The 27,533-nt window shown below is 41.9% G+C and overlaps 1 protein-coding gene across 6 annotated transcripts in view; it reads right to left on the reverse strand.

Moving 5' to 3' along the window:
* NCOA6 (nuclear receptor coactivator 6) overlaps positions 1-27,533 on the reverse strand; it is a 120,283-nt gene that overhangs the window by 86,311 nt on the left and 6,439 nt on the right. Inside the window, exon 1 of one of the 6 annotated variants that reach the window (XM_008021481.3) lies at positions 15,327-15,396. The exons of the other annotated variants lie outside the window; for them this stretch is intronic. The gene's annotated coding sequence lies outside the window, so the exon portion shown is untranslated. Of the gene's footprint in view, positions 1-15,326; positions 15,397-27,533 lie in introns of those variants that run through there. 6 annotated transcript variants of the gene reach the window in all.

Genomic DNA, 27,533 nt, shown 5'->3' on the forward strand with positions numbered 1-27,533 from the left:
GACGTTAATGACTTATTCTGAAGACTGACAATTAAAGAGAAAGAATTAAGCAATTTACAGCCTTTTTAGAAGGGTTCATCCTCAGTAGAGCAGCAAAGCTCTCTTTTACAGAAGACTACCAGTCAATAAATGTAGAAGGAAAGAAAGAATTTCAAAATCACCACTGTGCAACCCCAAATGAAATAAATGATTCAGGCAAGGATGGTCACAGGTTGCTAAAAATCATTTTTGCATAATCGAAAATTGTTGGAAAACAGAAGGTTACCACAGTGCCAAAGGATCATTCCAGAGATTACTTCCTAATTGCAAAGGGGAAAAACTGAGTACCATTATAACGGGAAGATGTGACAGTCGCCAGCTTAACCTAGTGATCAAACTCAGCAACAATCAGAATGAGACTCTTCATTTATGCCTCCTGATGTGATGTAACTTTAAGTACACAGCCTAAGTTATGATGTATTATTACCAAAAGTGCCTAACCTGGGTCTAAACAAGTCTTCAAATGCAATTTCTCCTTCATAGGAAATTCAAGAGATAGAGCAACAAGAAAAATCAGAAGAAAACATAATCTGACAGAACTAGAATATGGAACTTGCTACAATAAAACTGGTCTGGTCTCTTCAAAAAGCCAAAACCCTGGGGGAAAAAATAGGGGAAGGATAGAGTTATAGATTAAAAGAGACTGAGAGTCATAACAACCAAATGCAATGCAGAAATGTTACTCAGATCTGGTTTGAAGAAAAGAGTCATAAAATAATTTTTCAGGCAGCTGGGGGAAACTGAAAGTGAACTGAGTAGAAGATACTAGGGCATTATTTTTAATTTTCTTGGGTGTGGTAATGTTATTTGTAATTAGGTAGAGAATATTCTTTATTATTAGAAGATGCATAAAGCACAGGGATAAAGTGTCATTATGTCTGCAGCTTGTTTTCAAATTATTCAACAAAGGTAGATATTACAAATATGGCAAAATGTTAACACTTGTTTAAACTACATGGTGTACACTGTATTATTGTTTCAACTTTTGTATACGTTTGAATTTTTTTTTTTTTTTTTTTTTTTTTGAGACAGAGTCTTGCTCTGTCACCTAGGCTAGAGTGTTGTGGTATGATCACAGCTCACTGCAGCTTCAAACTCCTGGGCTCAAGTAACCTCCCACTTCAGCCCCAGAGTAGCTGGGACTACAGGTGCACACCATCATGCCCAGCTAATCTGTTGATTATCTGTAGAGATAGGGTCTCCCTATGTTGCCCAGGCTTATCTCAAACTCCTAGGCTCAAGCAATCCTCCTGCCTCGGCCTCCCAAAGTGCTGGGATTACAGGCGTGAGCCACCGCACCCAACCTGAAATTTTTCATATTAAAAAAGTTGGAACCAGGTATAGCAGCTCATGCTTGTAATCCCATCACTTTGGCGGTGCTGAGGGCAGACTGCTTGAGCTCAGGAATTCGAGATCAGCCTGGGCAACATGGTGAAATCCTGCCTCTACAAAAAAATACAAAAAATTAGTAGGTGTGGTACCTTGTGCCTGTAGTCCCAGCTACTCAGAAGGCTGAGGTGGGAGAATCACTTGAGCCCGGGAGGCAGAGGTTACAGCGAGTCATGATTGTGCCACTGCACTCCAGCCTGAGCCTATAAGTTCGAGACTAGCCCAGGCAACATAGTGAGATATTGTTTCAACTAAAAAAAAAAAAAAAAGAATAAAAAATCGTCTGGGTTTTGTAGTCCCAGCTACTCAGGAGACTGAATTGGGAGGATCACTTGAGCTGAGGAGACTGAGGCTGCAGTGTGCCATCATCAGCATTCCAGCTAGCTGGAATTCCACTGCTTTCCAGCCTGGGCAACAGAGCGAGACTCCCGTCTCAAAAAAAAAAAAAAAAAAAAGTTGGAAGCAAAAGAGCATAGAGAAGGTCCAGGGAGCTGAGGGTGAGATCAAGACTTTTGACTGTGTATCTTTTCAAATAATGTTTTTCTTTTTGAATCATGTGAATATATTACCTAGTGAAAACAAAAGTTAGCGATCAATAAAACCTCTTAAACCCTTAGTATCAATATTTCTGCTCTTACCTCATCTCAGATATGCAACGACAAAAATATCTCCTGCTTTTTATCTCCTTTTTTGAAGGGGGCTCCTCTGGCCACATTTCCCCATGAGCCATTTGACTCATGATAAGAACCTAGACCACATCATTACCAGGTGCCAAGCCACCGCCACCATCCCCAACTCTGTATTCCCTTAGGCCAGTCTCTCCTACTTATCCCTATCTAATCCCATCCCACCCCCTTACCTCCAGGTAATAAACCTCCTTATTCACACAGTTTCTTTCCTCTTATCCCACTGTTCGCTCCTTCAACAATGTCCTATCACGTCAGTGTTGTGGCTCCTCTTGCTCACCTATTCTTCAGGCACACGAAGTCCACCTGCCTCTCCCCCATCCCCACTGGCTCACAAACTTGAAGTTTTAGAGCTAGAAAGGAATTTACAGACTATTAGTCTTATTTTCCCCACTCTTTCAGATAAGGAAAATGGAAACACAGATTGTGTCTTTTTATTTATTTCTCTCTTTTTCATAGAGACAGGGTTTTGCCATGTTGGCCAGGCTGGTCTTGGACTCCTGACCTCAAGTTATCTGCCCACCCCGCCTCCCAAAGTGCTGGGATTACAGGCATAAGCAGCAGCACCCAGCCTGAAATAAAGTGAGTGGTTTTGTAACTTGACTAAAGTTACAAAGATTGTAGCAGGATCAGGACTAGATCCTGATCTTCCAACCTCAAGTTCAGTGCTTCTTGCACCATATACCAAACTTGCTTCTCACCAGGGTGATTTTACCCCACTGTATATACACAGCACACTATTAGTAGAAATATGAGAATGAAGGAGATTCGGCCTATCAAGCCAATACCCCCCAATTAGAACTTCCCTAGCTACTCTGAAATGACTAAAGTCAGAATACCCAAGATCAAATGGGTATGTGCTTTGAAAGAACTTCACTGGCTCTCAACCTTGGCTCTACATTGTAATCATTTGGGAAACTTAAGAAAAATAATAATGCCAGGATCCAACCAGGTCTGCACTATAGCCTGAGCTTTGGGTATTTAAACAGGCAATTCTAATATGCAACCTAAGTTTATTTTATTATTATTTTTTCAACTTTTACTTTAGGTTCAGGGGATACATGTGCAGGTTTGTTAAATTGGTAAATTGAGTATCACTGGGGTTTGGTGTACGAATGATCCTATCACCCAGGTACCCAACAGTTTTTCAATCCTTACCTCTCTCCCTCCCTACCCCTAATAGTCCCCAGTGTCTATTGTTCTCATCTTTACGTCCTTGTGTACTCAATGTTTAGCTCCTACTTATAACTGAGAAAATGCAGTATTTGGTTTTCTGTTACTTTAACTTGCTTAGGATGATGGCCTCTAGCTGCATCCCTATTGCTGCAAAAGGCAAAATTTCTTCTTTTTTTATGGCCTCTAGCTGCATCCCCATTGCCGCAAAAGGTATAATTTCATTCTTTTTTTACGGCTGCATGGTAATCCATGGTGTATATGTACCACATTTTCTTTATCCAGCCCACCAATGGGCATGGAGGTTGATTCCACATCTTTGCTATTGCGAAGAGTACAGCCAAAGTTTAGAACTACACTTCCAACATTATTTATTTTTCCTTTAAATGAGGTAACTGAGTAGGTGGGCAATGTAGCTAAAGAATTTGCCCCAAGGAAGGAGAAGGAGGGGAGCAAGATGGCCAAATTGAAGCATCCACTGATCATCCTTCCCACAAGAACAACAAATTGACCAACTATCCACACAAAAGGCACCTTGAAAACAACCAAAAGTCAGGTAAGCGATCCCAGGACCTGGTTTTAACTCCCTATCACTGAAACAGGCATTGCAGAGGGTAGGAAAAACTTGAATTGCCAATACCACCCTTCCCCTACCCCCAGCAGTGGCTGTGTGGCATGGAGAATTTGTGCACTCGAAGCAGGGAGAGCACAGTTACTGTGGAATTTTGCATTGGAACTCAGTGCTACTCTGTCACAGCAGAAAGTAACCCTGGGCAAAACTCAGCCGCTACCCACGTACCCATGGAGGGAGCATTTTAGACCGGACCTAGCCAGAGGGGAATCATTCATTTCAGTGGCTAGAACCTGAGTTCCAGCAACCCTTGCTGCCGTGAGCTAAACTGGTCTGGGGTCCTAAATAAACCTGAAAGGTAGTCTCAGCCACAGGGACTGCAAATCCTGGGCAAGTCCTGATGCTGTGCTGGGCTCAGAGCCAGTAGATTTCGGGGACACATAATCTAGTGAGACATCAGCCAGGATGGCCAAGGGAGAGCTCGTGCCACCCCTTCCCAAAACCCAGGCAGCACAGCTCACAGCTCTGGGAAAGACCCCTTCTCTCTGCTTGAGGAGAGGAGAGGGAAAAGTAAAGAGGACTTTGTCTTGCAACTTGGATGCCAGCTCAGCCACAGTAGGAGAGGGCAACATCCTGAAGTCCCCACTCTAGACCCTGGCTCCTGGATGACATTTCTAGACATACTCTGGGCCAGAAAGAAACTCACTGCCTTGAAAGGAAGGACTCAGCCCTGGCAGCATTCATCACCCGCTGACTAAAGACCCATGAGGCCCCAAATAATCAGCACTGGTAGCCAGGTGGTATTTGCCGTGGGGCCGTGGATGAGACTGAGACATGCTGTCTGCAGGTATGACCCAGCACATTCCCAGCTGTGGTGGCTACAGGGAGAGACTCCTTCTGCTTGAGAAAAGAAAGCAGAGTAAAGGGGCCGGGTATGGTGGCTCATGCCTATAATCCCAGCACTTTGGGAGGCCGAGGTGGGTGGATAACCTGAGGTCAGGAGTTCGAGACCAGCCTGGCCAACATGGTGAAACCCTGTCTCTACTAAAAATGCAAAAATTAGCTGGATGTGGTGGTGTATGCCTGTAGTCCCAGCTACTCAGGAGGCCGAGACAGAAGAATTGCTTGAACCTGAACCTGGGAGGCAGCAGCTGCAGTGAGCCAAGATCACACCATTGTACTCCAGCCCAGGAAACAGAGTTTCCAGCTTAAGTACCAGAAACACTAAGCTACAAGACAAAGTTCCCTTTACTATTTGGGTTATGTAGAGCACTAAGCAGATTCTTGGGGCCCCCAACTCTAGGACTTGGTTCTTGGATGGCATTTTCATTCTTTTTTATTCTTTTTTCTTTTGTCTCCTCTGACTGTATTTTCAAAGAGGTTCTGGGTCTGTCCTGGGCCAGACAAGAGCCCATTGTCCTGAAGGGAGAGTCCTAGGCCTGGCAGCATTCATCACAACCTAACTCAAGAGCCCTCGGGCCTTGAGTGAACACTGGCAGTAGCCAGGTGGTACCTGCTGCAGGTCTGGGGTGGTGGTGGCCACAGGGAGAGATGCCTCTGTTTGGAGAGATGCCTCTGTTTGCAGAAAGAGGACAAAAAAAATGGGAAGGACTTTGTCTTTTTACTTGGGTGCTAGCTCAGCTGCAGCAAAACAAAGCACTAGATAGATTCCTAAGGTTTCTGACTCCAGGCCCTGGCTTCCAAACATCTCTGGACCCACCCAGGGACAGAGAGAACCTGCCACCCTGAAGGGAAGGATACAGCATGGCTGGCTTTGCCACTTGCCAACTGTAAAGCCCTAGGGCCTTGAGTGAATAACACAGGTGGTGGTTACTGCAGGCCTTGGGCGAGAGACCCAGTGCTGTGCTGACTTTAGGTCTGACCCAGTGTAGTCCCAATGGTGGGGTGGCCACAGGGGTGCTTGTGTAACCTCTCCCCTAGCTCCAGGTAGCTCAGCAGAGACAAATTCCAATTGTTTAGGAGAGAGTAAGAGAAGAGAACAAGAGTCTCTGCTTGGTAATCCAGAGAATCATTCTTGATTTTACCTAAGACCACCGAGGTGGTACCTCTATGAGTCTGCAAGAGCTACAGTTTTACTACACTTGGGGTGCCATCTAACGTACATACAAATGCAGTGACGAGAGACTTAGATCACAACACTCAAGTCCCTTCAGATACTTGGGAAGCCTTCTCAAGAAAGATGGGTAAAAACAAGCCCAGACTGTAAAGACTATAATAAATACCTAACTCTCCAATGCCTAGACACCAACAAACATCCACAAACATCAAGGTAATCCAAGAAAACATGACCTCACCAAATGAACTAAATATGGTACCAGAGACTAATTCCAGAGAGACAGAGATATGTGACCTTTCAGACAGATAATTCAAAATAGCTGTTTAGAGGAAACTCAATGAAATTCAAGAGAGCATACAGAAGGAATTCAGAATCCTGTCAAATAAATTTAACAAAGGGACTGAAATAATTAAAAATAACCAAGCAGAAATTCTGGAGTTGAAAATGCAACTGACATACTAAAGAATGTATCAATCTCTTACCAGCAGAATTGATCAAGAAGAAGAAAAAAATGGTGAGCTTGAAGACAGCCTCTTTGAAAATACAAAGTCAGAGGAGACAAAAGAATGACGCACATCTACAAGATCTATTAATACAAAATAACCTCAAAAGGGCAAATCTAAGAGTTATTGGCCTTAAAGATGAGGTAGAGAGAGAGAGGGGGCAGAAAGTTTATTCAAATGAATAACAACAGAGAATTTCCCAAACCTAGAGAAAGATATCAATATTCAAGTACAAAGAAGTTCTAGAATGCAAGCCAGTTTAACCCAAAGAGTACTACTTCAAGACATTTAATAATCAAACTCCCAAAGGTCAATGATAAAGAAAGGATCCTAAAAGCAGCAAGACAATAGAAACAAATAACAATTTTAAAAAATACAATGGAGCTCCAATACATCTGGCAGCGGACTTTTTAGTGGAAACCCTACAGGCCAGGAGAGAGTGGTATGACATATTTCAAATGCAAAAGGAAAAAAAACATTTACTCTAGAATGGTATATCCAGCTAAAATATCCTACAAACGTGAAGGAGAAATAGAGACTTTCCCAAACAAAAGCTGAGGGATTTCATCAACATCAGACCTGTCCTACAAGAAATGCTAAAGGGAATTCTTCAATGTGAAAGCAAAAGATGTTAATGAGAAATAAAAATCATCTGAGGTACAAAACTCACTGGTAATAGTAAGTACACAGAGAAACAGAATATAATAACACTGTAATTGTAGTGTATCAACTACTCATATTTCAAGATATGAAAAGATAAACAAAATTGACAACCTTTAACCAAACTAACAAAAAGAGAAGACCCAAATAAATAAAATCAGAGATGAAAAAGGAGACATTACAACTGATACTTCAGAAATTCAAAGGATTGTTAGAGGCTACTATAAGCAACTATATGCCAATAAATTGGAAAACCTAGAAAAAACCTACCAACATTAACCATGAAAAAATCCACAACCTGAACAGACCAGTAACAAGTAACAAGATCAGGCGAAACCCTGTCTCTACTAAAAATACAAAAGTTAGCCAGGCATGGTGGCACATGCCTGCAGTCCCATCTACTCGGGAGGCTAAAGCAGGAGAATCACTTGAACCCAGGAGGCGGAGGTTGCAGTGAGCCGGTATTACACCGATGCACTCCAGCCTCGGCGACAGAGTGAGACTCCATCTCAAAAACAAAACAAAACAAAACAAAAAACAAGATCAAAACAATAAGGAAAAGCTATAATAAAAAAGAAGCCTGGGATCCAATGGCTTCACTGCTGAATTCTAACAAACATTTAAGGAAGAACTAATACCAATCCTACTCAACCTATTCCAAAAAATAGTGAAGAGAATAGTTCCAAACTCATTCTACAAGGTCAATATTACCCTGATACCAAAAAGAAACATCAAAAAAAGATGATAAACACCGATGCAAAAATACTCAACAAAATACTGCAAATCAAATTCAACAACACATTAACAAATCATTCATAGGCCGGGTGCGGTGGCTCACGCCTATAATCCCAGCACTCTGGGAGGCCGAGGCAGGCAGATCACCTGAGTTCAGGAGTTCAAGACCAGCCTGGCCAACACGGAGAAACCTCATTTCCACTAAAAATACAAAATTAGCCTGGGCACAGTAGCTCACGCCTGTAATCTCAGCATTTTGGGAGGCTGAGGCGGGCGGATCATGAGGTCAGGAGATCAAGACCATCCTGGCCAACATGGTGAAAGCCTGTCTCTACTAAAAATACAAAAATTAGCTGGGCGTGGTGGTGCATGCCTGTAATCCCAGCTACTCAGCAGGCTAAGGCAGAAGAATCGCTTGAACCAGGGAGTTGGGGTTGCAGTGAGCCGAGATTGCACCACTGTACTCCAGCCTGGCAACACAGCAAGGCTCCATCTCAAAAAAAAAAAATTGGTGAAAATATAAAAATGAAGTAATACTATGATCATATATTGGTTACCTATTAAAATATATCAGTTCATGAACTGTGAAAGAACTAAGCAAAATACAGGTTTAATTATATAATTATATTATTTTAAAATTTCTGCAGGTCGAAATGCACATGAATTGAAAGGCAAAATGCAAGTTGATAATTATATATTTTTGTTTGTTTCAGTTTGTTGAGTCAGGGTCTCACCCTGCTGCCCAGGCTAAAGGACAGTGGCACAATTTCCAGCTCAATGCAGCCTTGACCCACCAGGCCAAAGTGATCCTCCCACTTCAGCCTCCTGAGTAGCTGGGCCCAAGTGATCCTTCCACCTCAGCCTCCCAAGTAGCTAGGCCTACAAGCACACACCACCATGCTCGGTTAATTTTCGTATTTTTTGTAGAGACGGGGTTTTATCATGTTGCCCAGACTGGTTTCCAACTCCTGGGCTCAAGTGATCCACTCACCTCAGCCTCCAAAAAGTGCTGGGATTATAAGCGTGAGCCACCATGCCCAGCGATTTATAAAATCAGAAATAAACATAATCAATGATCAAAAAGCTTGCTACACTTCATAAGTAATCAAAGAAAAACAGGCCAGGCATGATGGCTCACACCTGTAATCCCAGCACTTTAGAAGGCCGAGGCAAATGCATCACTTGAGGTCACGAGTTCAAGACCAGCCTGGGTAATACAGTGAACCCTCATCTCTACTAAAAATACAAAAATTAATGGGGTGTGGTGGCCCGCACCCATAATCCCAGCTGCTCGGGAGACTGAGGCAGGAGAATCACATGAACCCAGAGGCAGAGGTTGCAGTGAGCCACTATTGTGACACTGTACTCCAGCCTGAGTGACAGAGCAAGACTTGGTCTTTAAAAAAAAAAAAAAAACAGAAAAAAAGAGAAAGTGAAATGTGTCTTTTTTCATCAAATTAGAAGATTTAAAAATAAAATAATTGTGGCAATGGTACAATGAAATAGATTAACATTTACATTTTGCTTAAACATAAGCAAACAGAATCACCCTTAACATCTTAACCATAAGCTTAACAATCTAGGAATTTAACCCAATGAAATAACTGAAAATGTGGTCAAAGATTTATATTCAAAGAAGTTCATCACTGACGGGGGCAGTGGTTCACACTCGTAATCCCAGCACTTTAGAAGGCTGAGGCGGGAGGATCACTTGAGGTTAGAAGTTCGAGAGACCAGCCTGGCCAACATTGTGAAACCCCGTCTCTACCAAAAATACAAAAAATGAGCTGGGTGTGGTGGTGCACACCTGTAATTCCAGCTACTAGGAGGCTGAGGCAGGAGAACTGCCTGAACCCAGGAGGTGGAAGCTGCAATGAACCGAGATGGCGCCACTGCACTCCAGCCTGGGTGACAGAGAGAAACTCTGTTTAAAAAAAAAAAACCTGAAGAAGTTCATCACAGCTTGGACAACACAGTGAGATTCCATCTCTACGAAAGTAAAATTTAGGCCGAATGTGGTTGCTCACGCCTATAATCCCAGCACTTTGGGAGGCTGAGGCAAGCAGATCACCTGAGGTTGGGACTTGGAGACCAGCCTGACCAATATGGTGAAACCCCATCACTACTAAAAATACAAAAATTAGCCAGGCATGGTGGCAGGTCCCTGTAGTCCCAGCTATTCAGGAGGCTAAGGCAGAAGAACAATTTGAACCCGAGAGGTGGAGGTTGCAGTGAGCCAAGATCGTGCCACTACACTCCAGCCTGGGCAACAGAGGGAGATCCTGTCATAAATAAATAAATAAGCAAGCTAGGTGTGGTGGCACACCTGTGGTCTCAGCCACTCAACAGGCTGAGGTGGGAGGATCGCTTGGACCTGGGAGAGGTTGAGGCTGCAGTGAGCCATGACTGCACCACTGTACTCCAGCGTGGATAACAGAGTGAGATCCTGTCTCAAAAAAAAAAAAAAAAAAAAAAAAGTTCATCAAAATATTCTGTTGATGGTTCAACAACAGAGGTGGTTAAACAATTTAAATATACTCAAATATTGCTTCCCATTGAGACTAATGTTTTTGAGAATACTTAACATCATGAGAAATATTTACATTTTAAATATAAAATATATAAAACATGTTATTTCAGCTTTCTTTTTCAAAAAAATTATTTTAATCACACATAACTGTACTTATATGTGGGGTACAGTATAATATTTTGATACATGTATACAATGTGTAATAATCAAATCAGAGTAATTAGCACATCCATCACCTCATTTATTATTTGTGTTGGAACATTCAACATCCTCTCTTCCAGCTATTAGAAAATATACAACAAATTCTTTTTATTTATAGTCATCCTATAGTGCTAGAGAACACTAGAACTTATTAGCCCTATCCAGCTATAATTTTGTACCCATTAACCAATCTCTCCTTTTTACCCTTCCTCCACTCTTCCCAGACTCTAGTAACCACTGTTATACTCTCTACTTCTTATAACTTTTTTTTTTTTTTTTTTTGAGACAGTCTCATTCCGTCACCCAGGATAGAGTGCAGTGGTGCAATCTCAGTTTACTGCAACCTCTGCCTCCTGGTTTCAAGCGATTCTTGTGCCTCAGTCTCCCTAGTAGCTGGATTTTCAGGCGCGCACTACCACGCCCAGCTAATTTTCTTGCGTATTTTTAGTAGAGATGGGGTTTCGCCATGTTGCCCAGGCTGACCTCGAATTCCTGGGCTCAAGCGATCCACCCACCTTGGCCTCTCAAAGTGCTAGGATTACAGGTGTGAGCCACCACACCTGGCCTATTCTACTCTCTACTTCTATTGTGATCAACTTTTTTAGCTTCCACATGTAAGAACATATGGCATTTACCTTTCTGTGCCTGGCTTATTTCACTTAACATAATGTCCTCCAGGCTGATGCCTGTTGCTACAAATAACAAGATTTCATTCTTTTATGGCTGAATAGTATTCCACTGTGTATATATACCACATTTTCTTTATCTAGCCATGTACTGATGGACACAGGTTGATTCTCTATCTTGGCTATTGTGAATAGTGCTGCAATAAACATGAGAATGCAGATGTCTCTTCGACATACTGATTTCCTTCCCTTTGAATATATACCTATTAGCAGGATTGCTGGATCATATAGTAGTTCTCCTCTTAGCTTTTTTTTTGAGACGGAGTCTTGCTCTGTTGCCCAGGCCCCAGGCTAGAGCACAGTGGCGTGATCTCGGCTCACTGCAACCTCCACTTCCCAGGTTCAAGAGATTCTCCTGCCTCAGCCTCCCGAGTAGCTGGGATTACAGGCGCCCGCCACTGTGCCCAGCAAAATTTTGTATTTTTAGTAGAGATGGGGTTTCACCATCTTGGCCAGGCTAGTCTCAAACTCCTGACCTTGTGATCCACTTGCTTCAGCCTCCCAAAGTGCTGGGATTACAGGTGTGAGCCACTGTGCCCAGTCCAGTGACTTTTTAGCTTTTTGAGGAACTGCCATAACTATTTTCCACAATGGCTATACTAATTTACATTCCCATCAACAGTATATAGTAGTTCCCTTTTCTCCATCTTTTTGGTAATAGCCACTATTTTAACTGGGGTGAAATAGTATCTCATTACGGTTTTGATTTACATTTCTAGATGATGAGTGACGTTAAGCAGATTTTCATATACTGGTTGACAATTTTACATTTTCTTTGGAGAAATGTCTATTCAGATCAAGTACCCAATTTTAAAATCAGATTGTTTTTCTGCTGCTGAAATATTTCAGTTCCTTGTTTATTCCAGATATTAATCCCTTGTCAAATGAATAGTCTGCAAATATTTTCTCCCATTTTGCAGGTTATCTCTTCACTGTTTCCTTTGTTGTGCAGAAGCTTTCTTAATTGGATATAATCCTATTTGTCAACTTTTGTTTTTGTTGCCTGTGCTTTTAAGGTCTTATCTATAAAATCTTTCTGCAGACCAATGTCCTGAAGTGTTTCCTCTACGTTTTCTTTTAGTGGTTTCATAGTTTCAGGTCTTACATTTAAGTCTTTAGCTCATTTTGAGTTGATTTTTGTATATGGTGAGAGAGAGGGGTCTAGTTTCATTCTTCTCCATGTGGCTATCCAGTTTTCTCTGCACATTCATTGAAGAGACTGTCTTTTTATCAATGTGTGTTTTGGGTGTCTCCGTTGAAAATCAGTTGGCTGTAAATGTGTGGATTTATTTCTCAGTTCTCTATAGTGTTTCATTGCTCTATGTGTCTGTTTTTATGCCAGTGCCACGCTGTTTTGGTTACAATAGTTTTGTATACTTTCAACTCAAGAAGTGTACTGCCTCCAGCTTTGCTCTTTTTGCTCAGGATGGCTTTGACTACTCAAGGTCTTTTGTGGTGCCTGCCATACAAATTACAGGATTGTTTTTTCTAAAGAAGTCTGTGGTAGACAGACTTGTAAAATGGCCACCAATTACTCCAGCCTCCTGGTGTTCATGCTTTTGTATAATCTCTTCTGTCTGAGTATGGACTGGCCTAGTGATTTGCTTCTAACTAACAGACTATGGCAAATGTGATAGATGCCACTCCATGATTATAAAAAAATTGTGACTTCCATCTTCCTAGGAGACTTGCTATTCCCTTCTCAGCTCTGTGATGTTGAAGAAGCTACATGGAAAGGAATTCAGAGCAGCCTTCAGCCATCAGCCAGTGAGAAACCAAGCCCCTCAATTCAACATCCCTTCAGGAAGAGAATTCTGTCACCAACCAAGTTAGTTTGCAAACAGATTCTTCCTCAGCCAAGCGCTAAGATGAGATACCAGCCCTGGCTGACACCTTGACTACCTCCTGTGAGAGACCCTGAAACAGAAGACCCATCTAAGCTATGCCGATTCCTGACCCATGGACACTCATGCCATAATAAAAATATATATTGTTTTAAACTGCTAAATTTGTGGTAATCTGTTACACAACAATAAATAACTAATGTTACCCTACATGGAAATCCTCCTGAATAAACTGCCTGGCAATTTCCTTTTTTATTTTTTTATTTTTTGAGACGGAGTCTCACTCTGTCGCCCAGGTTGGAGTGCAGTGGTGCAATCTCAGCTCACAGCAAGTTCCGCCTCCTGGTTCATACCATTCTCCTGCCTCAGCACCACCCCCGCCCCGACCCCCCAGTAGCTGGGACTACAGGTGTCTGACACCACGCCTGACTAATTTCTTGTATTTTTAATAGAGACAGGGTTTCACCGTGTTAGCCAGGATTATCTCGATCTCCTGACCTCATGATCCTCCCTCCTTGGCCTCCCAAAGTGCTGAGATTACAGGCGTGAGCCACCGTGCCTGGCCTTTTTTTTCAGTTTTTATTTTTTTGTAGAAACAGGGTCTTGCTGGCGGGGCCTGGTGGCTCACGTCTGTAATCCCAGCACTTTGGGAGGCCGAGGAGGGTAGAGTACATGAAGTCGGGAGTTTGAGATCATCTTGGCCAACATGGTGAAACCCTGTCTCCACTAAAAATACAAAAATTAGCTGGATGTGGTGTTAGGCGCCTGTAGTTCCAGCTACTCTGGAGGCTGAGGCATGAGAATCACTTGAACCCGGGAGGTGGAGGTTGTAGTGAGCCAAGATGGCACCACTGCACTCCAGCCTGGCGACAGAGCCAGACTCTGTATCGAGGAAAAAAAAAAAAACAAAACAAGAAACAGTGTCTTGCTATGCTTGCTATGTTGCCCAGACTGGTCTCTGACTCCTGGCCTCAAACGATCCTCCTGCCCTACCTTCCCTGGAACTCTGCCCAGCCAGGATTCTTAAATCAAATTTAAGGATTTAAGGATTCTTAAATCAAATCACAGTGCTGTAACTGTGCCCAGCCAGGATTCTTAAATCAAAATATTTTTCCCTTTATTTATAAATATTTATCCAAATATTTATGGGGGGAAAAAAGTCACAGATCACATAGTGGCCAGTTCTGCTTTAGCTAGCAGTGGTTCCCAAACTTGTCTGCGCTTTTTTTTTTTTTTTTTTTTGAGTCAGAGTTTCACTCTTGTTGCTCAGGCGAGAATGCAATGGTATGATCTTGGCTCACTGCTACCTCTGCCTCCCAGGTTCAAGCGATTCTCTTGCCTCAGCCTCCCGAGTAGCTGGGAGTAAAGGCATGTACCACCATGCCTGGCTAATTTTGTATTTTTAGTAGAGACGGGGTTTCTCCATGTTGGTCAGGCTGGTCTTGAACTCCCGACCTCAGGCCTGCCTCGGCCTCCCAAAGTGCTGGGATTACAGGCGTGAGCCATGGCGCCCAGCCTTGTCTGCACTTTAGATCATCTTGGGATCTTTTAAAAATTCCAAAGTCTAGGCCATACTCTCAGGGCAATTAAATCACAATCTGCTGGGGAAGGGAAAGAGACAAAGGCATCAGTTGTCCAAGCTCCACAGGTGATTTCAATGTGAAGACAGGTTTGGGAAATCACTGAGCTAGAGTTTTATCTGTGTGATCAAGAAAAAGTTAATTCAAGATGACAGAGAGAGAGGCAGCTGAATGAAAACAACTATATACACCTGCCCTTCTCTGAGATTGTAAGGTAGCCTTGATTTCCCCCTGCAATGTTATGAATTCTGAAAACATCAGAGAGAAGGCCAAATAAATGCTTATTTTCCTTTTTGGATTTATCCATGCCTCCATTCGCCTCCAGAATTATGGACAACTGAGAAATTCACCTTTTCATCTTTTCTTGGTACTCTTCATGGAACCAATAAAGAATTCTGCCATATTACGTGTATTCAACAAAACTAATAAGACTGACTCAAATGCTTTTTTATTAAGCAGATCTTATGTAATTTAGTCAGTTTTGATTCAACCCACACGCCAAATGCAGCTTGCCAAAGTAAAATACCCTATGGACATTAGGATCAAAATGCTTCCTTTTTAAAAAGTAAAGTCTATTTGTAATCCAATCCTTTATAAGTTAAAATTAGGCCTTTTAAAATTGAATTTCACGTATCCTACAGAATCAACAGACCTGCTTAAGAACCCTCTGACCACTCCCAGAAAAGTTAGTCAGTAGGACTCCTTTCCATTCCTCCCAGGACCTAGACAAAAAGGAAAAAGGGCAAGAGGAAGAAGAGAAACATCAGAAGAAAAGACTAAATATAAACCCAATAAACCTATTCAAAATAAATTTTTGTGATTGACCAAATTCCTTCTCTCTACCACTGTTTCTGCTAATTTTACTCTAGAAAGAGTTGTAAAAGGCCAGGTGCTAGGGGTCATGCCTGTAATCCCAGCACTTTGGGAAGCCGAAGTGGGTGGATCACCTGAGGTAAGGAGTTCGAGACCAGCCTGACCAACATGGTGAAACCCCATCTCTACTAAAAATAAAAAAAAATTAGCCAGGCATGGTGGCGCACTCCTGTAGTCACAGCTACTCCGGAGGCTGAGGCAGGAGAATCGCTTGACCCTGGGAGGCAGAGGTTGCAGTGAGCTGAGATTGCACCACTGCACTCCAGCCTGGGTGACAGAGCGAGACTGTCTCACAAAAAAAAAAAAAGTTGTAAAAGATAGATGACCTATTTACAATCTCTAGTCCAGTGGCTTCTATTAAGGAAAGCTTATAATCATCAAAGAGGCTCAATATACTTTTGAAATACCACGGTAGTGGTTATACAAGTGTGTTAATTTTATAATTCATTAACCTTATAATTTGTGTGCTTTTCTTTGTATGTTACACATCAATTAACACATTTTTACAATAGATACATTTGTCCTGGGCAGAATCTCTGAAAGATTCTAAGTAAGCAGGTATCAGAAATAGTCAAGGTTACATGACTTGCCCTAGGTCACAGATGCAGTTAGCTACAAATGAAGTCCTTCATATCACTTTCCTACTCTTTCTGTTATAAATTGTAAATATGTTGATATTATTATACTTTTTAATTAAACATTTAGTTTCCTACTTAGACTCTGAAAAAAAATAAGTATTACAAGTGAGAACTGCAAAAAAGTAAATAGAAAACACATGTCCTGGCTTCGTAACTGTGCACTGTTGAAGCTGTTGTACCATCATATGAGGAAATTAAATAAAGCCTAATGCCCATGCAACTATTTCTTAACCTTGATATCCTTTTTTAAATGCTTTAATGTAGACACATGTCAAACTATTAGTACAAACTATTAGTAAAATGAACTGTGTACCTATTCAGATAGACTAGCATTATTTTTGATATGAAAATATAGGGTAATAGAATCAAAAGAGGGCTAGGCTGAGCATGGCAGAGTGGGTTTTAGTCACGGCTGTCCCATAAAGTTGTTTTATGATTTAGGGCAGGACATAATCTCTCTGGGTCTAAGAGTGTTAAAATGAGAGGATGGGGCCGGGCGCGGTGGCTCATGCCTATAATCCCAGCACTTTGGGAGGCCGAGGCGGGTGGATCACGAGGTCAGGAGATCGAGACCATCCTGGCTAACACAGTGAAACCCCGTCTCTACTGAAAAAAAAAACAAAAAAAAAATTAGCCGGGCGTGGTGATGGGCGCCTGTAGTCCCAGCTACTCAGGAGGCTGAGGCAGGAGAATGGTGTGAACCCGGGAGGCACAGCTTGCAGTGAGCCGAGATCGCACCACTGCACTCCAGCCTGGGCAACAGAGCGAGACTCCGTCTCAAAAAAAAAAAAAAAAATGAGAGGATGGAACACCAGAGCCAGGACTAAAAAGAATCTCAGGTTTCTTCCAGATTTAAGAAAAATCAAGGACTATTTAAAAACAACAACAACAACAAATATATATATATATACACACACACACACACACTTTTAAAATGCATTTTACAAATGATTATCTCTATTCAAATATGTTCAAAGTAGCTTTGTAAAATAAAAATACTAGAATTCCTCTGGCACCTGCTTCATAAATACAAGCATATTCTTCAGCTTGTATCAAATGCAAACCTCTGATTTGTTGTCTAGGTGCAACAACCTCTCCCTCTCAGTTGACTAATAATAACATTGTTGATTCTTTATCATCATGAGACTCCTGCATGCATTTAAAAAACTTTATATTAGGAAACAATTTCAGATTTACAGACATGAGTTATTTTTATGGGAAATATGTATCTCTCAATATGTAACAGAAGTCTCTCTTAATTTCTAATCTGCTGTAATTTGAAAACTTTCGATGGATGCATTTATCTAACTACCCTTTACCAACTACCTACTAGCACTCTGCTAGGCACTTTACTGTTCCTGAAGTTAATTGAAACAACATTATTTCATGAGTGCCTCAATCCGAATATTACACTTATAGTACTTAAAAAATTAAGTTGGCCTTGTAACCACATAACCTTAAATGTTTCAGGATAACTTATAAGACATTGTTAAAGTGTCTAAACAAACAGTTAAATGCCCACTGTTAAAGACGATTTGCCTAGGCATAACTATTAAGATCCAATTTCATCCTTCCTATACCCTTTCATGAGATACTTACAAAATTATTTCATGCTGGCCAGGCGTGGTGGCTCACACCTGTAATCCCAGCACTTTGGGAGGCCGAGGCAGGAGGATCACAAGGTCAAGAGATCGAGACAAGCCTGGCCAACATGGTGAAACCCCGTCTCTACTAAAAATACAAAAAAAAAAATTAGCTGGGCATGGTGGCATGTGCCTGTAGTCCCAGCTACTTGGGAGGCTGAGGCAGGAGAATCTCTTGAACCCAGGAGGCAGAGGTTACAATAAGCTGAGATTGCGCCACTGCACTCCAGCATGGCAACAGAGGGAGACACCATCTTAAAAAACAAAACAAAAAAAACAAAAAGAAAAAACCAAAAAAACGCAATTATTTCATGCTTCCTAGCTTCCTAGTCTCAGATCTGGGGCTCCCAAGGGAAAATCTGTACAGCCCTCCAGCCAAATCAGAGAAACTTAGTGCTCTGAAGGGATCAACAAAATGCCTGTCAAGGCGACTGGCATTTCAATACAACAACCCTGGTTTGCTCTTGGTAGGGATAATAGACTATTTAAGGGATTAGGGAATATTAACATTAATTTTTAAACTTCAATCCTAACTTCTTAGTACAAGAAACAAAAGATAAATTAGTAAAACATGAAACTTGAGATTTCCAAAATCACTCATTCCAACACATATAATAAACATAAACTGTAAGTCAGAAGCTCAATGAGATTTTTCCCATCTTGTTACATACCACAGTAGGCACATAAAATAAAATATAGAGAAAACTACTTTATACACCATGTTCTAATTATGAACACCACCACACTCTCAATCATAATAAAGCTATAGTCAAAAAACAACACAGGTTAGGAGCATCAATCTTCTAATCCATGATCTAAATATACAAATGACAGTGAAAAACTGACCAAATTCTACAACATCCACAAAACAATTTTTAATATTCCCTAAAAATAACTGGAGAACCTGAGCAGAGTAAGAACCAGAGCTTAGCAATAATCGGGTCCAATACCTTCAAGGAACAAACAGAAAAATCAAGGCTCAAGTGAACAATTTGTCCAAAGTCTCTTAGAAGTAGGAAAGTCATTTCATATGTTATATAATGAATGTTGTCTTGCCATAAGACACTGATGAAAGACAACTTAAAGAAGTCTTTCTGCTTCTGTTAGGTTTCTCTATGACAAGAATTAAATCATGCCATCTAGGTTCTAGTCAGGGAAGTCCTTAGGCCATCATTCTCAGAATTAGCCAGTGTTTCTTCTCCCTTATCTTAATATGTTCATAATGACAACGCTGTCAGGATTTTTGTTTTGCTTTGCTTTATGCTCTTGCAATTGTTGTTTTTTTTTTTTTTTTTTTTTTTGAGACGGAGTCTCGCTCTGTCGCCCAGGCTGGAGTGCAGTGGCCGGATCTCAGCTCACTGCAAGCTCCGCCTCCCGGGTTTACGCCATTCTCCTGCCTCAGCCTCCCAGGTAGCTGGGACCACAGGCGTCCGCCACCTCGCCCGGCTAGTTTTTTGTATTTTTTTTAGTAGAGACGGGGTTTCACCATGTTAGCCAGGATGGTCTCGATCTCCTGACCTCGTGATCCGCCCGTCTCGGCCTCCCAAAGTGCTGGGATTACAGGCTTGAGCCACCGCGCCCGGCCTTTTTTTTTTTTTTTTTTTTTTTTTTTGAGACGGAGTCTTGCTCTGTCACCCAGGCTAGAGTGTAGTGGCGCGATCTCAGCTCACTGCAACCTCCACCTCCTAGGTTCAAACGATTATCCTGCCTCAGCCTCCTGAGTAGTTGGGATTACAGGCACATGCCACTGCACCCAACTAATTTTGTATTTTTAGTAAAGACAGGGTTTCACCATTTGGCCAGGCTGGTCTCGAACTCCCGACCTCAGGCAATCCGCCCGCCTCAGCCTCCCAAAGTGCTGGGATTATAGCCATGAGCCACTGCGACCGGCCAACTGTCACCTTTTAAATCAAATACTGAAGCCCTAAGACCAGCTTTCAGGTCTTGCAGCTACCATTTCATCATTATTCATAACCCAGATGAATACACTGACTATGCTTAGCAAACCTCCAGATGGAACAGTATTACGTGGATGTACCAGTATTTTCAAACAGAGAGAGAGCATTCAAATGATTTGGTGCAATTAGGATAGCATTTTTTTTCTTTTTTTGAGACAGAGTGTTGCTCTGTTGCCAGGCTCGAGTGCAGTGGTGTGATCTCAGCTCACTGCAAGCTCCGACTCCCAGGTTCACGCCATCCTCCTGCCTCAGCCTCCCAAGTAGCTGGGACTACCGCGCCCGGCCAGGATAGCATTTTTTTGAAGTTCAAAAGAGATCATTTAAAAACTAAAAAATTGGGCCAGGCATGGTGGCTCACACCTGTAATCCCAGCACTTTGGGAGGCCAAGGCGGGCAGATCATGAGGTCAGGGTATCAAGACTATCCTGGCTAACGTGGTGAAACCCTGTTCCCTATTAAAAATATAAAAAATTAGCCAGGTGTGGTGGCAGGCACCTGTAGTCCCAGCTACTTGGGAGGCTGAGGCAGGAGAATGGCATGAACCCGGGAGGCAGGAGCTTGCAGTGAGCCAAGATTGCACCACTGCACTCCAGGCTGGGTGATAGAGTGAGACTCCATCTCAAAAAAAAAAAAAAAAAAAAAAAAAATTGAATATTGTGCTTACCCATAAACAATAAAGATTATATAATTTTTTTATCAGAAGAAGAAATTCATTGGCAAGATAAACTGGTTCATTTATGCTAAAAAACAAAGAAATAAATCTCTACCCAATTTGCAACAAAGAGAAAATAATATTACAAATGAATAATACAAAAACAGAAATAAAATCTAGAAGAGGCCATGCATGGTAGCTCATGCCTGTAATCCCAGCACTGTGGAAGGCCAAGGCAGGAAGACTGCTTGAGGCTACAAGTTTGAGATCAGCCTGGGCAACACAGAGAGACCCCACTTCTATAAAAAAAAATTTTTAAATTATGGCCAGTCACAGTGACTCATGCCTATAATCCCAGCACACTGGGAGGCCAAGGTGGGTAGATCACCTGAGGTCAGGAGTTGAAGGCCAGACTGGCCAACGTGGTGAAACACTGGTCTCTATTAAAAATATAAAATTAGCCAGGCTTGGTGATGCAACCCTATAATCCCAGCTACTAGGGAGGTTGAGGCAGGAGAATTGCTTGAACCCAGGAAGAGGAGGCTGCAGTGAGATGAGATAGCGCCATTGCACTCCAGCCTGGGAGACAAGAGCAAAACACCGTCTCAGAGAAAAAAAAAAAAAAAAAGCTGGGCACGGTGGCTCATCCCAACACATTGGGAGGCCCAGGAGGGTGCATCGCTTTAGGTCGGGAGTTCAAGACCACTTGGCCAACATGGTGAAACCCTGTCTCTACTAAAAATATAAACATTAGCCAGGCATGGTGGTGGGCACCTGTAATCCCAGTTGGGAGGCTGAGGCAGGAGAAACGCTTGAACCCACGGGGCAGAGGTTGCAGTAAGCTGAGATTGTACCACTGCACTCCAGCCTGGGCAACACAGCGAGACTCTGTCTTAAAAAACAAAAAAACAAACAAACAAACAAAAAGGCTCATTTCGGAGATAACTGGAGAAAGATTTAATGTTGGATAATATTAAGAAATTACTGTTTTATTAGGTGTTAATAATGGTATCATGTTTATGTAGAAGAATATCCTTACTTGTAAGGAGATGGCGTGCTAAAATATTAAAGGGATAGTATCATATCTTTATTTTTAAAAGGTTTAACATAATAAACATTATTAAGCATATGACAACATGTTGAATATAGATGGTAGGTATAAGGGTGGTTCATTCTACTGTTATTTCTGGGGCTTTTTGTATGTTTGAAAGTTGTTTTTTTTTTTGAGACGGAGTCTCACTCTGTCGCCCAGGCTGGAGTGCAGTGGCGCGACCTCAGCTCACTGCAAGCTTGGCCTCCTGGGTTCACGCCATTCTCCCACCTCAGCCTCCCAAGCAGCTGGGATTACAGGCGCCCACCACACACCCGGCTAATTTTTTTTTTGTATTTTAAGTAGAGACGGGGTTTCACCGTGTTAGCCAGGATGGTCTCGATCTCCTGACCTCATGACCCGCCCGCCTCGGCCTCCCAAAGTGCTTGACATACAGGCGTGAGCCACCACGCCCAGCCTGAAAGTTTTAATAAAACACTTAAAACATCAAAAAAGCCCACAAAACTGAAGAACTGCTATTATACTAGAAGAAAAAATTTATGAAATTCAATCTGAACTAGTAGCTAGTGGCACTATAAACTGGTAGTTGTTCTAAAGAATAATCTGACAATGTGGCTAAAAAGTGATAGCCTCAGATCTAATCAAATCATTTTAGGGAATATATTCTAAGAAAAAAACTGGAAGAAAAAGATTTCTAAAAAGATGTTACAGCACTACAATTTAGAATTGTAAAATAGGGCTGGGTGTGGTGGTCCACTCCTGTAATCCCAGCACTTTGGGAAGCTGACCGAGGTGGGCAGACCACGAGGTCAGGAGATGGAGACCACCCTGGCCAACATGGTGAAACCTACTAAAAATACAAAATATTAGCCGGGCGTGGTGGCACACGCCTGTAGTCCTAGCTACTTAGGAGGCTTAGGTAGGAGAATTGCTTGAACCGAGGAGGCGGGGGTTGCAGTGAGCTAAGACCACGCTACTACACTCCAGCCTGGGTGACAGGGTAAGACTCCATCTCACGTGGAAAAAAAAAAAAAAAAAGAATTGTAAAATAGGAATAAAAACGAACTGAAAATCACCCTAATGCCAAATAACCAGAGTACTTTAAACTTTAGTTGTTATATATCCATTAAAAATGATAAATATAAAGACGTGTGGAAAAGTACGTCAATATATTGCCAAATGAAAGACTAAAAAAAACCTTTATATGAATTAAACTAGTAAAGACTGTATGGGCTGGAGTGCTATGGCATGATCTTGGCTCACCGCAACCTCTGCCTCCCAGGTTCAAGCAATTTTCCTGCCTGAGCCTTCCAAGTAGCTGGGATTACAGGCGTGTGCCACCACACCAGGCTAATTTTTGTATTTTTAGAAGAGATGGGGCTTCACCATGTTGGTCAGGCTGGTCATGAACTCCTGACCTCAGGTGATCCACCCGTCTTGGCTTTGCAAAGTGCTGGGATTGTAGGTGTGAGCCACAGTGCACAGCCTTAAACATAATTTTTAAAATTTCATGGGGACACATGCTATTAGAGGAAGTATAAACAATGCAAATATAAAATCAGGAAGAATGCCTAGGCACAAATAAAGAAAAGCACCTGAGGGCTATTACTGACCACAATTTGAATGAGTATTCAAAATTTAAATACAGTCCTATCCTGGACAAGGCCAACATAGCTACCATTAAAAAGACAGGCTGAGCAAGTGGCTCATGCCTGTAATCCCAACACTTTGGGAGGCAGGAGTATCGCTTAAGCCCAGGAGTTTGAGACTGGCCTGGGCAACATAGGAAGACCCATTCTCTACTTCACCACCCCCACCAAAAAAAAAAAAGCCAGGTGAGGTGGTGAACACCTGTAGTCCCACGTGTTCACTCTGGAGACTGAGGTGAAAGGATCGCTTGAGCCTCGGAGGTTAAGGTTGCAGCGAACCATGATCACACCACTGCACTCCGGCCTGGGTGACAAAGCAAGACTCTATTTTTTTAAAATAATAATAATTTAAAAATAAAAAGACACAGAAAAAGAGCACATCGTTAGCCTGGACAATACACAGTCTTCCTCAATTCTATTTGTTATTTTAAAACAATACTCAGTTTTCTTCAATTATTTCCAATATTTTTTAAAATTATGAGAAAACTGAAGAAGGTTCAGAGAAAAACCAAGAGGTAAAGAAAAGGATGGAAAAGAAGTAATTTTGAAGAACGGTCTGAAATCAAATGAAGTGTGACATGACTAATTAACACTGAAATATCCATGGGGAGACTTTTGAATGGAGACCCTGAAAAGCTGATGTTATCTCTCAATGCCCACAGATGACTCACCAAGAAGAGAGGGCTAACAAAATCCTCAAAGTTTGTTGTTTTACAGAAGAGAGATCTCTTTACTGTGCTGGCAAAAGTTACCGGCATAGGCAAATAAGGGAGGCTGGGTGTCTTAAGTCATTGACCATCTGTTTTTCTACAGGGTGTTTACTTATCCATGATCACCTGATCATATTAGAATGTCTCTAAAACTTGACTCAGTTACTCAAAGCTTGAATCAATTATCTACCATTTCAAAATTCTGCAATGCCATCCCGCTCCCACACACTGCTCACTCAGCAACATCCAAATGTCTTAGACCTGCCATCCAGGGCCCCAAGAAAGTACGCTGGCTTCACTTCTCCACAACTCCTCAACACACCAGCAAATCAGATGTCTGACTATTTCATTACCTAAATATTCCTTACATTTTCCTATGTACTTTTGGTTACTCTCTCCTTAACCCCACTTGTTGCAATCTTACCCTTCCATTTTAATAAATTTTAATTTAATGCTTCTATGTTATCTCAAACACAACCTGTTATGTGTTGAATTGTAGCCCCCCATCCCGCCCCTGCCAAATATGTTAGTCCTGACCCTCAGTACCTCAGAATGTGACCTGATTTGGAAATGGAGTTGCTGCAGATGTAATCAATTAAGATGAAGTTACTGGAGTAGGGTGGGACCTACTGGTGTCCTTATAAGGGAAATTTGGACACAGAGACACACAGGGAAAATGTCATGTGACAACAGAGGCAGAAATTGGAGTGATGCAGCTACAAGCCAAGGAGCACCAAGAACTGATGGAAGCCTCAGCCTCCCAAGTAGCTGGGATTAGACGCACATGCCAGCACGCCTGGCTAATTTTTGTATTTTTAGTAGAGATGGGGTTTCACCATGTTGGCCAGGCTGGTCTCAAACTCCTGAACTCAAGTGATCCACCCACCTTGGCCTCCTAAAGTGCTGGGATTACAGGCGTGAGCCAGCTACTTGGGAGGCTGAAGCAGGAGAATCACTCGAACCTGGGAGGCAGAGGTTGTAATGAGCCAAGATTGCGCCACTGCACTCCAGCCTGGGCAAGGGAGTGAGACGCTGTCTCATTTAAAAAAAAAAAAAAAAAAGCAGCTGGGTGCAGTGCAGTGGCTCACACCTGTAATCCCAGCACTTTGACAGGCCAAGGCAGGTAGATCACCTAAGGTCAGGAGTTCGAGACCAGCCTGACCAATATGGTGAAACCCCGTCTCTAGTAAAGCTACAAAAAAATTAGCTGGGCGTGGCGGTGTGCACCTATAGTCCCAGCTACTTGGGAGGCTGAGACAGGAGAATCACTTGAACCCAGGAGGTGAAGGTTGCAGTGAACCAAGATCTCATTGCTGCATTCCAGCCTGGGCAAGAGTGAGACTCCGTGACAAAAAAAAAAAAAAAGAAAGAAAGAAAAGAAAAAGAAAATGTACATAAATGGGTACTATTGAACTGATATTCAATAGATTCAACATCAGTAAAGGAGCTGATTAATGGGAACTTTTGTTGCCTTTGCATATGGGAGTGGGGAGTTGCAGCTGGTTAATGCTAAATACAAACTGAAATATCTATTTAAAGTATGAATACCCTCTGAATTTGGTGCTCATTAATAATAACTGATATAGTTAATTTATTAACTGATAATGAATATTGTAACTGACATAGAATACACAATTCATCATAAGGTAAAGGTGTGGTCCTGGCCTTCTGCTTTATTGAGCTTGTATATCGAATAAAGCATATGACCAACCCTAGGGCTGCATTACTACTGCCATCAAAGCCATAGTATTTCATTTGTATATACATCTAAATATAACTCTAGTTATTTACTAATTAATTCAGAACGTTTATTGAGCTCGTAGGCAGCCACTTTACATCCTTTTTAGAATAAGGTGAGGCAGAAAAAGATCACATTTAAAAAAATAAATGAGGGCCGGGCGCGGTGGCTCAAGCCTGTAATCCCAGCACTTTGGGAGGCCGAGATGGGCGGATCACGAGGTCAGGAGATCGAGACCATCCTGGCTAACACGGTGAAACCCCATCTCTACTAAAAAATACAAAAAACTAGCCGGGCGAGGTGGCGGGCGCCTGTAGTCCCAGCTACTCTGGAGGCTGAGGCAGGAGAATGGCGTAAACCCAGGAGGCGGAGCTTGCAGTGAGCTGAGATCTGGCCACGGCACCCCAGCCTGGGTGACAGAGCCAGACTCCGTCTCAAAAAAAAAAAATAAAATAAAATAAATGAATATGACAGACATCAAAATAGGCAGACACTGGAGCCAAAGGGAGGGAAGAGGGAAGGCAGAGACAGACACCAGCCCAGTCCTAAAGGAGCACCCATCCAATCTAGTGAAAAGTAAGAGAGTAAACTAGCTTCATACCTCTCCTTTCTCCCCATGCCAATCCTACACTTCACAATCAGGCTTCCTTTCCTAATGTACAGCTTTCATTAGATCACTGGTGAAAAACATTCAATGACTTTCCACTATTTAGTCAATCAAGTCCAAACTTCCCAGCTTGGAATAGAAATGGAGACTCAAAGCCTTCCATGATTTGATTGTGTGGTATGCAGAGATTAGGAAGACAAGCTTTGAAATTAGACTACCTGGACTCAAATATTTTCTGTATCAACTGTTAGCTCTCTTCCTCATTTTATATGTAAAAAGGGATTAAAAACCAGTGCCTACCTCATCAGGTTGTTGTAAGGATTAAATAAAATGCTACTTATGAAACGCTTAGCACATTATCTTGCAAATAGTAACCATGCAAAAACTGTGAGCCACTGACCAGGCATATGGCTTGCACCTATAATCCTAGCAATTTGGGAGACCAAGGCAGGAGATCACTTGCGTCCAGGAATTAAATACTGCAATGAGTTATAATCACACCACTGCACTCCAGCCCAGGCAACAGAGTAAGACCCTGGTTCTATTTAAAAACAAAACATAACAAAACAAAACAAAAAAAAAACCCTACCCAAAGCACACTGGGGGAAAAAAAAGCCACTACTACTATTAATTTTTTTAAGTTTTATTTATTCATTTTAGGTTTTATCTATTATTGTTGCTGTTGTTCATCTCCATTTCCAGTCTTAAGTCCAACAACACCCTTATAACAATCTTGTTCTCCAAGCAAAGTGGACTCTTTACCATCTCCTAAATACCCACCTCTGTGCTTACGCTTTCACTCAGCCTGAAAATACAGTACTGTCTCATCTCCAAGTATTAAGATACTAACTATTCTTGGCAGTTTCATTCACAGGCCACCTCTTTCAGGTACTATTCTCTAGTACCCCAGCTCCATAACACATTACAGACATTCCTCAGCATACAAACCTTGGCTAGATTCATCCTGGTATCTTGCAGAGTTCTAGCCAGTTTCCAGTATACATGGTAGAGCTCAATAAATATTTGAGAAAATAATACCTATATTTCCTTTCTCCTCTAACCACTCTCTTGGATAAGAGCTCCATATTACAAGTAAAAAGAGTTCTTCTAGAGTATTTCATAAAGCTGGCCGGCTAATTTTCTATCACCAATGTGGTAATTTTCTAATACAGTATCTAACACATAGTAGATGCCCAAATATTCAAGGAGCTAAGCTGAATTTCACCTCATCTTTTAATTTCAATTATCATTCTATTCATTATGATCAAGTATGGCTCATCCTTAGAAATAGATTTTAGTATTTACTTGCCCACAAACTCATCTATCAATTTCTGGCCATC

Source organism: Chlorocebus sabaeus, chromosome 2 (genome assembly GCF_047675955.1).
Source record: "Chlorocebus sabaeus isolate Y175 chromosome 2, mChlSab1.0.hap1, whole genome shotgun sequence".
Classification (NCBI taxonomy): domain Eukaryota; kingdom Metazoa; phylum Chordata; class Mammalia; order Primates; family Cercopithecidae; genus Chlorocebus; species Chlorocebus sabaeus.